The sequence below is a fragment of the Juglans microcarpa x Juglans regia genome, chromosome 5D, assembly GCF_004785595.1.
Source record: "Juglans microcarpa x Juglans regia isolate MS1-56 chromosome 5D, Jm3101_v1.0, whole genome shotgun sequence".
Classification (NCBI taxonomy): domain Eukaryota; kingdom Viridiplantae; phylum Streptophyta; class Magnoliopsida; order Fagales; family Juglandaceae; genus Juglans; species Juglans microcarpa x Juglans regia.
In genome coordinates, this window is record NC_054602.1 from 20,094,969 (window position 1) to 20,107,558 (window position 12,590).

At 32.8% G+C, this 12,590-nt stretch overlaps 1 long non-coding RNA gene across 1 annotated transcript; it reads right to left on the reverse strand.

Annotated features, from left to right (window-relative positions):
• Window positions 1-254: 254 nt before the first annotated feature.
• Window positions 255-11,456, reverse strand: LOC121264101. Its single transcript, XR_005940453.1, has 3 exons — window positions 11,024-11,456; window positions 7,920-7,936; window positions 255-293 (listed from the first exon to the last, which is right to left on the reverse strand). It is a non-coding gene; the product is annotated as an uncharacterized LOC121264101 (long non-coding RNA).
• Window positions 11,457-12,590: the final 1,134 nt, after the last annotated feature.

Here is a 12,590-nt window from a genome sequence, read left to right on the forward strand (position 1 = left end):
ACTCGTTTGAAAGTAGAAATACGGGTTGGATAGTCTAGACAAAGACTCGCTCTTATCAAATTTAGCTCCCGTATCAAATTGGATTTAATTTAATTCAATCTAATTTTAAATTAAATTTAACGTATAAATATTTAATTTTTAAATTATTAAATTCATCTCAACTTAAAATCTTTTTACAAGTAAGGCTAACAATTTTTTTCAACTCAATATTTTTTTACATGCGAGACTCATAACATTTTTCAATTTCTCATAAATATATCTAAACTCATATTAAGCAGACCCTACAAAACTCACTTTATAATCTCAACTCACTTCACAATCTTAACTCACTATTATTCATAAAAAATTCAATTCAGCTCAACATCCAAACGGGACTTTATGTATAAAACTAAAAATATAAAATGAAAATAAAATTTTTGATTTGGATGCATGCTTTTCTAAGAGAAATATTTTGTCAAGATCTTACAAAAAATAATTTCATACATCAATGTGATTTGTTACAACACATCATATTATAAAATTTCGTTTAATATAAAAAGATGTAATGAATTAAATTTACTCCCGTCAATTTTCTTTTTATTTATAAAAAGTTCTTTAGGAAGCTAGCATTTTATAATTCCTTTATAATTTCATTACTTTTATAGTACTGTTATTCTAAGGTATCTATACAACATACTACTAATGTGACATGATTTGATTTAAAAGATAAATTTTAAAGATTGAATTTTATAAACTAAATTTTACTATTTAAGTGATTTAGATAGTGAGTTCTATATACCAAATTGAGAATAAAATAATTTATTAGTTTAAGCGACATGTCAACCACACTTGAGGTTGAATGGTTGGCCAAACCAATAGAAAGACGCCTGACAATTGATTGTGAGTTGAAGGTGGCCGACTAAATGTTAATGTCAAAAATTACACAAGAGGTCGGAATGGGAGAAATAGTCATTCCTGACCCACGGGCACGGTCCAAGTCTCAATGAAGCAATATGAAGCCCATGGTGGTAGTTCGGGGCATTGATACGGTGCTCGTACATACATCCATAACAGTAAATAAAAAAATAATATTGGAAATGTAAGTAGAGATAGAGTCACACAAATTTACGTGATTCGACACAGGACCTATGTCCACAGGTCCTTTGAAGGGAAAATCCACTATGATAGAAGTATTTTACAGCCTCTCATAGTCTCTCGTTTCTCCTTGTACAATGGAGGTCAGAAACCTCTTTTTCTAAAGAAGATAATATCAATGAAGCTCTTGGCATGAGGTTGACGATAATCCAATTCTTGATCTGACCAGATCCCTTTTTATTGAGGTTTCCTGAGTAACTAGTCAAAAATTTAACTTTATGTCACTTCTTTCTTTACATGTCTAACTTATTTTCCTCCCATTTCTCATTTTTCCGGTCAGTTCTCTCTTTTTTTCTGACACCCTACTTTTCCTTTTCGACTTGTCCCATTCCTTTATTTTCTCACTTGCATCTTAATGATGATCTTTTGATGGGCTAGACTTGGTATATATCTGGGCCTGCTATTTTTATCCTCTTTACTAACAATTTTTTCTTCCAGCCTAAAGGGGAAAATGTTGGAAAATGGACAAAATAAGATCTAGTGCTAAAAAACAAGCCGATGACAAGGAAAAATAACTAGTATTCCAAGATCTAATCGAAGGAAGTTGAGAATGCAACATACAAAGGTGGCTCATGGCAATTGCACATTGACAACGATGCGTGTCGATAACTCGCCGATGAAATTATGAAAATGTACGGTGGATTAGTGGAGATTTCCTCTTACTAGACTTGGTCCAAATTACCCAAATCGGATTAGGTCGAATTGGCACCCCACTTGCATACCATATCACTTCTAGATTGCCACTTTAAACAATCATTCTTTGAATTTTGAATAAATTTGTATTACTACTAAATTATTTTAGGGTATAAACTTTAGGCCATGATGTTTGGAGGAACAACACCAGTTTAAAGTAGTTGATTAGTTTTAAAAGCAGTGTGAAGACTTTTTTAGAGTATAGAAGTACTACAGTTATAAATAAATTTTATAAAAATAATTTTATAAATTGACGTAATTTTTTATATGATTTATCAGATGTAATTTATAATAAAAATAATTTTATAATGTGATGAATTATATCAAATTATGTTAATTTATATGATTAGTTTTGTATAATCTATTTAAGACAAAATATTTAGTATAAATAAACTTTAAATCTCATTACCACCATGCATGTTCTGCTAATGGAGGACAGTAACAATTAATTAATAGTACTTCGAGAGCAAAGCATGGCATCAGAAAGAGAAAAAATAAATAAATAAAAAACAAATGACAATGACATTCATTCATCGTATCATGAGTTTCAACGTGGTTGTTGCAGAAACGCATGTTGATACAATGTACTGCCGATGTTGTTGTCTCATCATATAATTAGAGATTGTGTTTGAAAAGGAATAGATTCGAATCCAACTATTCAGATTATAATATTAGAGTGGCTGTTTGTCAGATTGTGAAATGTTGGTTGAATGGTTCATCATGTCGAATGACTTCGAGATATATAACTACTTACTTTGATTATGATCAGACACTTCTTTAATATTAGATGGTTCTAGTCCCTTTTCTTCAGATTTTATTTGAAAAGTTGAATCAAATCAAACTGAGCTCAGTTGATTTTAATTTAATTTTAAATTAAATTTAATATCTAAATATCTAATTTTTAAATTATTAAATTAATTTTAACTCAAAATCTCTTATATATAAGACTGACAATTTTTTTCAACTTAAAATATTTTTATACGTAAAATCCACAACGTTTTTTAATTTCTTATAAAAAATATTAAACTCATCTTAACATATAAATACACTTTAAATTCAGTTTAGATGGATTCCACATAACTTCATCCACTATTCAACTCACCACTATTCATAAAGAACTCAACTCAGTTGACCTCAGTTCAACATCCAAATGCAGCCTTAAGAGTCAAGTCTGAACTTATCACGAAACTATATTTTATTTTTATGAATAATTCATTTATTTATTGAACAAGTTTGAATTTTTTTTATTAGCTGTTTAATTTTGAAAAAAAAAAGCATATTATTTGTATTAAATAACAAACTTTGAATTTGATAGTTTTAAGAATTTAAACATTTAACGTATTAGAAACATGATTTCTCTTCTCCCTGAAAATACTTAAAATATTAATGTTAGTTTTAATTATAACTCTATCCTACATATCTTATAAACATATTGTACGTATTGGCAATAACTACTGCATGCATATATGTGCGTTTATTTGTTGATAAAATAAATAAATTTTTTGAGATTTCCAGCTGTGCTTGCAACGCACTTAAACAACCCTTCGATGGGCAACACAACTAAAATAAAAATCTCGGGAAATTCAATGGAATACCTCTGATAGTTAAGTCACAAAAGAATTAACTTCTCTTAATGAATAATGACTAAATCTGCATAATTGGTAGGCTATTATAAGGTTTAAGGTGTTCCACTATGGCATGAACCCTTCGAGGGCACGATTCTGGGTGCTAAGTATGGTATTTTACCTTCCAGAGCACAAATTTTGTTGTTGATAGCGTCCATCAGGTAAGAGTATTTCCGTCGGATTTATCTATGTAGATTCTGATCTTAGTGAGATGAAGTTAATTGAGTTTCCATACTGAGCATGGCGTCTTTCCAGGCTTTATCTATGGATTTGTACAATATGTTTTGTGTAGTTCCAATCATTTAGGTCCGGTTTAGATTCACAACCCATCTCAATTCATCTCAATTTATCTCACTACTATTCATTACTATTCATCAACTTTAACTCACAAATCTTACTACTATTCACAACTCATCTTAACTCATTTTTGAATCTAAACGAGACCTTAATTGCCCTTTATCACGTGAATCCCACATGATTCCACTTTTACTATAACCGCCATTCTTCTTCTTTCTTTACTCCTCTCATTTGCATTTGATCACATTTACTCGTTTCATTTTTTCCTCCATCTTCGAGCTCTTCTATTTCTGAATACTTCACACTTCCCCTACCTTAAATGGCTCCCAAAATCCCTTCTCGTAATGTTCCTCATTCTTCTTGTCTAGGTCAGTCACTGAACGGGTCCTGCGGAGTTTACTCCTCACAACCCATTGCCTTCGAGGGAAGTCATTGGACACTACCATTACCCAGGTAGAATTGGACTCCGTGAGAGACTGATACGGCATCACTGAGTCGATGAGACCCATCCTTCCCAACTCTTATAGGGGACCTAGGGGCATCATCAACTCAGAAGAGGCCATCGAACATGTTGGACTTTACATCGGCATGTTCTTGATGGTGCCAAGGCTCCCATTCTGTCTCCTGATTCGTGATGTTTTAGACTACCTGAGCATGGCTGTGGCTCAACTCTTTCCCAATGCTTAAAGGAACTTGATGTCTTGTTGTATCGTTTGGAGGCCAGCCTTAAAGGCGGCGGGGGAAAAGAACCTTGTTGAGATAATTCTCAGCAGTGCCTGCAAAACTTCCAACAATTACCTACAAACAAAGAAACAACATCAAGTGATTTCGGGGGGAGATACATCTGATGGTTAAGTTAGTGAGAGAAGTTAGAGTCTATTAATCAATATAATAATCTCGTGCTACATAATTGCAAGTGTACTTACAAAGTTCAAGGTGCCCCATGTTACACCCCAATATTATTTAAGAGGTGAACCTATGGAAGTCACAATAGTATTTAAATAATAAATAGGGGAAAATAAACTTAAATTGTGTTCAAACCAACTCAATTTGTCCTTTCATAAAATTTTCAAACCATCAAACCAACTCAAATTGTTCTTTCATAAAATTTTAAGGAAAATAAAACTTACAATATTCCCTAGATGACTCTTATTTATAGCTCTCATTCTAACTCTCTCATGTGTCCTTCAAGTTTCCATATTGGCATATTCCTCTTTAATATCAATCAAATAAGAAATCTTATAGGTGAAAGATAAGTTTACAACTCGATAAATAAGATTAATTGAGCCTTAGTTATTACATCATGCATAAAATTGAAAAATAAAAATAATTACTACAATAATAGTATTCAATGTAAAAAATGTAAATTTTCTACCATGTTAAAAAAACTCTTACAAAAATCCCTCCATAAACGGAAACTACACCTTCCAATGGTAACTATCCTTCCCATAAATCCCTCTCCATTTGGAATCTACGCATTCTCATTTGTGCATATTCAGATGCCCCTATTGCATTCGAGATCGTCAAATAATACTTACCCTGTCCTTCTGATCGATAACCACCAACTTCATCAAACTGCATTTTCTCATTAATTACTTGCAAACTGTCAGCTTGTAGTCAATTGGTTTTATACTGCATAATACAAAAAAAATCAGTTGGCCATTGTACTGCATAATTTTGTTAGTGTCCAGGTTAATTTTTTGTTTGAGCTGTATACCCAAATCACAAGTGCTCTATTATTATCTCTGTTTTCCCTTTGTCATGATAGTCGCAAAAGAGATTTTGAGAGACTTGCAATATGCGAAAAAATATTTGGTAAGCTTGCAATCGATGACACCTTATGAATTTGTGTATTTTTTAAAATAATCACATGAGCTTAATCCTTCTTCTTCAATAACAAGTTGTCTAGAGACCACTTGTTTAAAGTGGTAGGACGGAATTATTATATATATTTTATATTTATGCCATGGAGAATGCTAGGGGCCACCTACCATGTAAGCGGGGGTGTGTATCTAGTGCATTTTCATTTTTTTTTTTCTTGGAAATAATTTTTAAACGTATTTTAAACATTTTAAAAATATACATTTTCATTTTCACTAGTTATCACTTTTTTAATAATTAAGAAAATTTAAAATTACAATTAAAACACACAAGCAATCAAAACAAACTCGGGGGACAAAATCAGAGACCTACTTATCATTACCTATCAATCTCTCATCATCCACTCCATTTACTGATTCACATCTCCCATATATACCAATTAACAAGAAGTTCCCATAAAATAGAAAAAATACTAAGTGTCTGTCCATGGTTTTTTTATAGAAACTTATTGACTCTCTTAGATATAGATGAAATTGTTTCTATAGTTGGGCTACATTTTGATTTTGAATCTTTTTGGGTTCAACTTCACAACCTGCCTTTGGCAGCTATGACAGAAGAGGTGGGGGAGCAGTTTGATTATTCAATTGGTCATGTCATTTGAGTGGAGGCTGAGTCTGATGGATTGGCATGGGGAAGGTGCATTCGAGTTAGAGTTGCTGTTGATCTACACAAGCCATTGTTGAGAGGAAGATGGTTGCAATTCGAGGAGCAACAATACTGGATATCTTTCAAGTATGAAAAGCTCTAGAATTTCTGCTTCCATTGTGGTGTGTTGTTTCATAAGGGGAGGTTGTACCAAACAAAGGTTTGAGCAATAAGGGGATGGGGTGGAGTCTCATTAGTATGGTCCTTGGCTTCATGCACAGCCTATGAACTGTAGAGGGCTTGGGAACCCTCATTCAGTTAGGGAACTTCACATATGGGTGAAATCTAAGTGGCCCATGGTAGTTTTCTTAATGGAAACCAAGTGTGGAAGGGAAAAAGTAGAGGTAGTCAGAAATTTAGTAGGTTTTGATTTGGCTTTATCATCTCTAGGTTTTAACATTTTCATCAGTTGCCAACTACCTTCTCTTTGAGTAGTTAAAAGGTGTCCATAGAAACTTGTTATCAACATTGACTTATTATCCTCTTTTCTCTTTAGAGTTATTGACATATGGTGCTGGGAAAAAGATTCCAACATAACCTCATCAATACTATGCCATAAGAATGCAAGCCCCCCATTGAGACCTCTTCAAGAAAAAGGTTGTTGAATCACCCTTGTGTCCCATTTGCTTGAGGGAAGAAGAAACAGTGACTCATGCTTTGTGGAGCTGTGTTTTTGCTATGGATGTGTGGAGTCAAGGGCCAAAAGTGATCAATAAAAGCTTTATCCGATCAAGTAGCTTTAGAGAGTTAGTTGAGGGTCTGATCGCAGTTGTGATTAGGAAGCTATGGATATTTTTACAGTTACAGCAAGGAGTATATGGCACAGAAGGAATCAATTCATTTTTTAGGGCTCCTTTGTTCATCCTACTGTTTTGGATAGAAAGACTGAAGAACTGGTTGCAGAGTTTAAAGCTGTCCAAGTTTGTTCTAAAGCCACTTCTAGTGTGTCAACTGCAGAATGTACAAGTTGGTCTCCTCCTCCAATTGGCCACATCAAGATTAATTGGGATGTTGCCTTAAGTGAGTCTAAAGGTAGAGCGGGGTTTGGTCTTGTTGCTCAAAATCATGAGGGCAGGATTCTTGCTACCAAGAAGGTTTCCAAGGCTAGTTTATTTGATCCTCTATTGGTAAAAGCTCAAGGAGCTTTTCATGCTATTGGTTTGGCTGCTGAGTTGGGGCTGAGATCAATTATTCTGGAAGGTGATTCAAGACAAATTGTTCTTGGTCTACAACAACAAAGGAGAGGTGTGATAGAGTGGAAATGATTCTCAGTGATACAAAGTTCAGACTTAAACTTTATTAGTAGGAGCGTTGTGTTTGTTAAAAGATGTGGTAATGAATTTGCTCATTATCTTGCTAAGGCATCGTTAGAGTTAGACATAAATGCTGTTGATTTGGCTGTTAGTCCAGAGTGTATGCAATTCTCTACTTTTTCTTAAGTTAATGAAGTTCAATATTTCCATTAAAAAAAGAGAGGTGAAAACAGAGTTTTACACCATCCAATCATAGTTTGATACGTATGACTTTTAAGAAATGTAAAATAGAATTGGTTGTAGGAAAAAAATCGAATTAGTTGTAGGGTTTCTCCCCCCTCTCCCGATTCATGTGTTTCTCCCCTCCCCTGACCCTTGTATCCTCTTTCACCTCTCTCTCTCTCTCTCCTTCCTTACGCCGAAGTGAGGAACCTCACCCTTCAATCAATCTTTGTCAGCTGAAGTGAGTTGGACTATAAGTTGAAGTAGGACTCTCATCCCTCAGCCGAAGTGAGTACTCTCACCTACCATTAACTCCAAGGTCTGGCGTATTTTAGGGTTATGTGTATTTCTGTAAGTAGTTGATTTAAGGGTTGGGTGGGTTAATCTATTTGGTGAATCTGTTGCGTAGAGGATACACCAACTAGCAAGAGCAAGAACCTCTAGTTAGGTTTGATGCAGTGAGCTTAGGTAAAAATTCAGCACGATGCCCTTTTGACTTTTATAAAATAATGTAGTGCATTCTGAAATTAAAATTAATTTTACAGTACATAATGAAATTTTGACAAGATTAACCATTCTTAGAAACCAACAACTTTAAGATTAACCATAATCGAGTATTAAACCACTTAAAGAGATTAGGGAGATGGAAAGAAAAATTAATTTCTTACACCAGAGAGAGACGAAGACTAGATGGGCTAGAGAGAGACAAAGACTAGACGGACTAGAGGGAGAACAAAGATCAGATGGGTTGGAGGGAGAACGAAGATTCTCGAGATGAGAGAGAGAGAGAGAGAGAGAGAGAGAGAGAGAGAGCGACTGGGTGAGAGAACAAAGATTCACCAGATGGGTTGGAGATGAGAGAGACAGAGAAACTGAAAGGAAAAGGAAAACCTAAAGGAAGGAAGGAAACAAACGAACGAAGAGATAATTGTGGATAATGAGACAGAACATAGGGTAATATTCTACAGTTGCACCCACGGTAAACAAAATGAATTTCTTACGTGTTCTCTTTCCATTGAATGGTGTAAGCTTTTAATTTTCACCATAATCAGTTTGAAGCTTTTCTCATTAAAAAAATCTCGTTTACCCATCATTTCTATACCACACACCACACTTGATTTTTTTATTATTTTGTTTTATTCTGTAAAACTAAATGAATTCTTCTATTTATCATTCATAAACCACACATTCGATAAGGAAAAAAATAGTTAAAAAAATCATGTATGATATATAAATGATGAATAGTTTTTTTCTATTATAAAAGTGAGTGTTAATCTGTCATGATTTGCAGTGCCCCCGCTTGCATTCTCATTAACTTTATTCATTTATTTAAGCAAACATTCCACTAATTAAAAAGTAGAAGAACTACGGGGTGGAAAGTTTAGGCAAAGTAGTTTTAAGTTTTCTTTCAGCTAATCACTTTGATTTAAATACAGAAATAAATATTTCAATAATGGTGCGTTCCAAATATACTATTTCAAGATTAGCTATACATGTATATGTAAGTATGTATCATATATACATATATATATATACACACACATATATATATATTTGTGTTTGTGTGTGTATGTGTATATATATATATATATATGGAATAATCGAAGATTTCTAAATAATATGAAATTAAATATAGTTCAGAATTAATAGAAAAAAAGACCGAAATTTAGAACGAAACAGAATAAGGATATATATTGAATCAAGTACTACATCAGAACAGAAAAATTTGAGCATTCTAGCCGGAATGGAAAGAAATTCAAAACTATGAGACAAAGACTCTTCATTACAAATATAATGTACAAAAGTAAAAATATAAAATTTGATTTGGTTGCATATTTTTTTACCGAATAGAGGATCGTCCTAAAATTATTTTCCAATGAAACTTGGAAGTCTCACGAGTGATATAACATTGAAGTGGCCTAATTTAGAGCTATCTTACATCTTCCTATATTCTCATCCTCGAATATCTATAAGACTATACCTACACTACCATTCTTTCAATTTGAATAAACTTGTAATCCTAATAAATTACCTTAGCTCATAAATAATTAAGCTATAAAGTATATTTATCAATTAGAATACACCATTTAGAATATTAGAACCTTTTTTCTAGTGTACGATTTAAATAAGTAATGGAGGCAAACTAAATTAGTTCATTTATAATTTATCTGTCGAAGGAGCTCAAATTTGTTCATGACCTATTTATTTGAGTTTTGCTATTCATCATTTCACACACTATATTTATTTTAATTCATCTTCAAACAACTAATAAAACTATGACACTCCATTAAAAATAAATTTTAATATTACAAAACCATCCTCTAACTCATGCATTTGAATTTTTTAAACGGGAAGATAATATGAAATAGGGGGGACATAAATTCACCCCATCACCCCAATCCATCCCGTATCATGTCTACTTAAAAAATAGACTACATTTTACTAGATTTAAAAATTATTCATAGGCAAAAAATGATTAAAAATATATTTTTAAACCCAAATTACAAATTTAAATTTTGTAAATATAACTATAATTTAAAAATTATATAGTTTTTAAATTTGTTAGTGTATATTTTGTGAACAAGTCTAATAAATTATAATATATATTTATATATACATAATTTATAAAATATAAATATATATTTATGTTTGTATATGTTTGTATATATATATATATATATATATATATATATATAAGCGAGGATAGGACGGAAGAAATTCAAGGCGGGGCACAGGGGACAGGGCAGCAAGGTGCGGACCCCTTGTCATGAAATTTGAATAAGAGTGCGACTCTGTCCGCACACCTCACATGATGTTTTTTTTTTTTTTTTTTTGTTTTTTTTTTTTTAACTCAGCACATGAGGTGTGCTGCGATAATATGATGTAAATAATTTCACTTTGAATAAGTGTGGCTGCCATATGGGCGTGTAGAGTAGCTTTTGTCAACTTTGTGCGTAGATCTCTTTTTGGGAAGTGTTTTGGAGTGGGACTGCCCATTTGCGCCTCTTCCATTTGCGCCCCTTTGGCAAAGCTACAAATGAACATATGTTTGATATTTACAAGTTAATTGGAGATTTGGTTTTTGCATTGATTTCACCTTCTTCAGATCCCACAACTTAATAAGTCAAGACCATTGCAGACGAGAAAGAGAAAGACTGATTCACCAAGTCCAAGTGGCTCAGCTGGTAAAGGAAAAAGATGATCGAACACATGAATATTGAACAGAAAAACAAAGAAATATGACATTATATGCAAACTTCTTTTTTACAAAACTCACTCTCTCTCTCTCTGGGTTTCTCTAATCCACATCAAAATTGGGTTCTGGGTTTCTAGTGAGAGAATTGAGAAGCAGCACATCTTCTACGGAGAGAGAAGATGGAAGCAACAGAGTGAGCCAATCCCACCACTATGCCCAGCTTCACCTGACCCCTCTTTGGAATCGGACGGCCAGAAAGCCTCCCAGAGAAGCTCCCACCGTTGATCATACCACTCCTAGCACCTGCTGCCATCTGATTTGATATTCTTCTCTCTCCCTGAATCTTTTCGGAGATAAAAACGTCGGCGAAGAGCAGAGATTATTGGAGCAGCTGCTGCGAATTCTGGTTTGGTATTGATTTGGTGTGTTCTATTGGCACTGGGACAGGCGCTGCTTATATAGGCGTGAGTGTACTGAAATGCCCTTCATATGGGCAAATAATTAAAAAGCGTGCAGGATGCCCCTCGTTCGATCTTGACCGTTTGTTGAAGTTTTTTTGTTACGGCTTTTTAGTATTGTATAGTAAATATCATTCTTACTTATTTCTGAATAAATAATACATCAAGGGTTTGGGTTGGTTTGAATTTAGAGAGTGTTTCATTTTATTTTATCTTATTATTATAATTTTTTTAAATTTTTATTAAAAATATAATAAATAATTTAATTTTTTTAAATTTTAAAATAATAATAATATTAAAAAATAATATTTTAATAATATTATTTTTAAATTTCATCTAAAATTATCTCATCTTATCTCTAAATCTAAACCAATTCTAAATATCTGCTAATTGTGATTAAAATCACGTGGTGGGATGAGAAAGCGAAGGGAGACGTGACAATAATGGTGCTAAAGTAAAGGGGTCTGCACTTGAGAAAGTAGAAATAGATGTTAATGGCATGTGGCATATGTCTATATTGATCACGTGGGAATTTCTTTTGTATAGGTTAAAAGAATGATTGATGATTAGTGGCGGCTAGCTTATAAAAATAAAAATAAAAATAAAAAAGATTGATAATTACTCTGATTAATTAGGCAAGAACCAGGGTGTCTTTATCCCTTTACTAAGCCGGTATTTGTTAATTCAGAACCCGGTCCTACTGCCCCCAGCCCGAAACAATTACGTCAGACTCATGTCGTAAGGTTAACTCCATGTGGTCCATTAATCCACTTAGAATAAAGCTGAAGAAGTTCAAACATTAATGTCATGATTAAATTCTTTTTTTTATTATTATTATTTTGTATCGATGCATTTTTCTTACCAATGCTAATGATCTACGATGGTAATATTTACATTAAGAGGCAAGAGGCATGTAATTTAATTGACATAACTCTCAGTCTCTAAAAGAGAGGTTTAGAGTTCAAAACTCCACTCTCCTCTCCTACTCAAAAAATATATATATATATTTATATATATATGTATAGATTAAGGGTTTATTTGGATAGTAAGATGAGATATAATTTTAGATGAGTTGAATAAAATATTGTTAGCATATTATTTTTTAATATTATTATTATTTTAGAATTTAAAAAAAAGAATTATTTATTATATTTTAAGTGAAAATTTAAAAATTATAATGATGAAA